Source organism: Rattus norvegicus, chromosome 9, assembly GCF_036323735.1.
Source record: "Rattus norvegicus strain BN/NHsdMcwi chromosome 9, GRCr8, whole genome shotgun sequence".
NCBI lineage: Eukaryota > Metazoa > Chordata > Mammalia > Rodentia > Muridae > Rattus > Rattus norvegicus.
The window spans coordinates 87,190,955-87,194,288 of NC_086027.1; positions in this window are offsets into that span (position 1 = coordinate 87,190,955).

Genomic DNA, 3,334 nt, shown 5'->3' on the forward strand with positions numbered 1-3,334 from the left:
AGGTAAGTTCCATTATGATTGCAGGGATTATGAAAACCATATAATGGAATTCTAATTTTCTACTAATGGTTCGAGAACAGAAAGTTGAAAGGAATTAGTCAAGTCACTGGCAACTGTGAGCAGTCTTTTGGAATATGTAGGTAGATAACACAAAGGCTGGAAGGCTATCTCTGATCTAAGATGCTATAATGGGGAGATAAGACAGGAAACCTAGTAATAGTGTAGAAGAGTCTGCCAAGACAGCATGGAAGACTGTGATAGAGCGAAGACAGAACAAAGTGGTAAAAGCGAGCAAGGGCTGTGAAGGGAAGAAGTGACAGACAATGAGGGGTAAGATGATAGCCAGGCAGTGCTACACACCTACCCCAGAGGCAGGTAGATCTCTGAGTTCAAGGCCAGAGGGTCTTCAGAGTAAGGAGCAGCACAGCCAGGGCTACACACAGAAACCCTATCTGGAAAAAAGATAATAATAAGGTGGTCTCATTAAGGTCTTTTTACCAAGCATACTCAGTGGCTTCAGTAATTCAAACTTCCACCTTTTATTAAAGTTAGGCATTAAGTGGATCTCCTGGAGATTGAGATCTTCCTCATTGCAAAGTACAATACATGCACACACACACACACACACACACACACACACACACACATACAGACATATATTCACACATGTATCATCGTCTTCCTGAGGCCTAAAAGCGTCAATGGTTGAGAAGGAATGGATCAGCATGTCTGCCTCTTAGAATCTTAGGAATTACATATATAGTTTATCAGGTTGCAATAATTTCCTAAAAGTACATTGCCTGGGACGAGAGAGATGGCTCTGTTAAGAGCATTCATTGCTCTCGTGGGGGGACCAGAATTCAATTCCCAGGACCCACAATGGGCAGCTCACAACTGTCTACAACTTCAGCTCCAGGGAACCTGTGAACTTTGTTAGTCTCACGTGCATGCACCACACACAGATGTGCACGCACACACACACACACACACACACACACACAGAGAGAGAGAGACAGAGAGACAGAGAGACAGAGAGACAGAGAGACAGAGAGACAGAGAGAGAGAATTAAAAATAAAAACATTCTTTAAAACACTGTGAAGGTCATGCCTGATGTATGTATCATTAAGGTCTAGCCTGAGTCCCAGATACCATCTGCTAGATGCAAACTCCCCTTGACTCTGGGGATAGGGTGGTGCTACTCTTCCCTAGAATAGAGACTACAAATGCTCTGTAGGGGCTCCCTTTTGAAATGTCCGAGAATACATGGTGGGAATTGGGAGTGATAGCATGATAAAAATGTGTAATTCAAGTGTCACTCTGTGACTGGTGTCCATGAATCTAGTCCTGCTTAGTCCCTTGAGAGCCTTTTCATCTTTGGCTTTCTACAGAGACATCCCAGGAACACAGGCAACAGGAGAGAAGGATGCTTAGAATATGGCTATCCCGTGCCCTACTGTCAGCTTCTACCCGAGGACAGATGTGGTACATATGGCCTTAGCTTTACAAAGGATGCTGCATGAACCATATAGGCACACGCCTCTCACTGACTTAAGGAGGATGGCGAGGAAGGGAAAAGGCAAGTATGTGTCATGAATTTTAATGGCTTGCATGGTTCTGTGGTCCTTTAGAAGAAAAACTGGCTGGACATAGTGGCACACACCTTTAATCCCAACACTTGGGAAGCAGAGGAGATGGATTTCTGTGAGTTCGAGGCCAGCCTGGTCTACATGGCTCTGAGACAGCCAGAGCTACACAATGAGACCCTGTCTCGAAAGACCCAAAAGAAAGAGTACGAGGAGGAGGAGGAGGAGGAGGAGGAGGAGGAGGAGGAGGAAGAGGAAGAGGAAGAGGAGTGAGGAAAGGGAGGCAGGAAGGGAAGGGAGGAGGAGAATAAATACACTGCTCATTAGAGTTTACATGCCCCTCCTCACCTTCAGCCTTTAATCCTATATAAAATCAGATGTTTGTTTGTTCTCTTTAAAGTTCTCAGAAATCAAATGTGAGTGTCTATAGTAAAGGAAACAGCTGATTCTAGGAGGTGGGAGGGCAGCCTATTTGTGTGGAACACGAGAAAAGCACTAACCGCAGACAGGCCCACATCAGAATCTACTGGTGAGAGTTAATCTTACATGCCAGCCTGACTTAAGCACAGGGTTTAGCCGAACTATCCTGGGTCTCCGTGTAGGTGTTCTGTGAATAGGATTAGCATTTAAATTAATAGACTGAGTTAAGGGATTATCCTCCCTCAGGTGGGCAGGGCTCACCCACTCAGTTAAACATCGGAATGAAACAGAGCAACTGCCTCTGCCTGACCTGTGAACCGGTGCGTCTGCTTTGTCCCCTTGCTGAGTCAGAGCTTCTCCTGAGTGCCATCCCTGTTCTCCCTCACACGAAGCTGCAGGTCCCGGCTCTCTGAGCCCTGGCTTTTGGAGTGTGTTCTAGCAGGATGCCTGAAGTCCCGAGTTTCTGGCTCACTAATTCACCTTGCAGGAGTTTGGGACTTGGCAGTTTCCTCCAATATGGTTAGGGTCAATTTCTTATCACAAACCTCCTTCTAGATCCAAGCTGCTCCTTGGGCTGTTTCTCTGACTAATAGACCACTCAGGGTATTTGAAATAGAAACTCGACACGGGGATTAGGCACTCGCTATACATTAAGAGGGTGCGGAGAACATCAATTATGGAACCCACCCCTAAGAGCTGCACCATCAGAAAGAGAAAAAACAGGCTCGTCTGGTGTGTTACAGGGAAGTGAGTGAGAGGGTTACAGCAACATGCCAATAAGCCAAGCTGGTGGCCAAGCTTCATGTGCCTGTCTCTCAGAAGCCAAACACAGAGCTGGCTGGGCAGTAGAAGCAGTGTCTTGTTTCCTCTTTCTTTTCAAATGATTTATTTTTTATTTTATGTGAATCGGTATTTTTTCCTGCACGTATGTGCGAGGGTGTTGATCTCCTGAAGCTGGAGTCATAGACAGTTGTGAGCCGCCATGTGAGTGCTGGGAATTGAACCCTGGATCTCTGGAGGAACAGACAGTGCCCTTAACCACTGAGCCATCTCTTCACACCTGTCTTGCTTCCTTTTAAATTCTAACATCAAAACAGCATCTCTCATGGGGGAAATCTAAACTAGAAATTTGGGGTAACAGAGCTTAAGGGTCTCCAGGATGTGCAATAAAAGGACAAGTTTTATAGGACCATAAAGAAACAATAAGAAATGGTGAGGGAAACCCCGCTCAGGACAACCAACACAATGCTCTTCGTCATTGGAGTCACAGTTTCAGCTGCGACGATACTAGCAGATAGAATGGAGACCTATTGTCTGTGATGTAGCTACA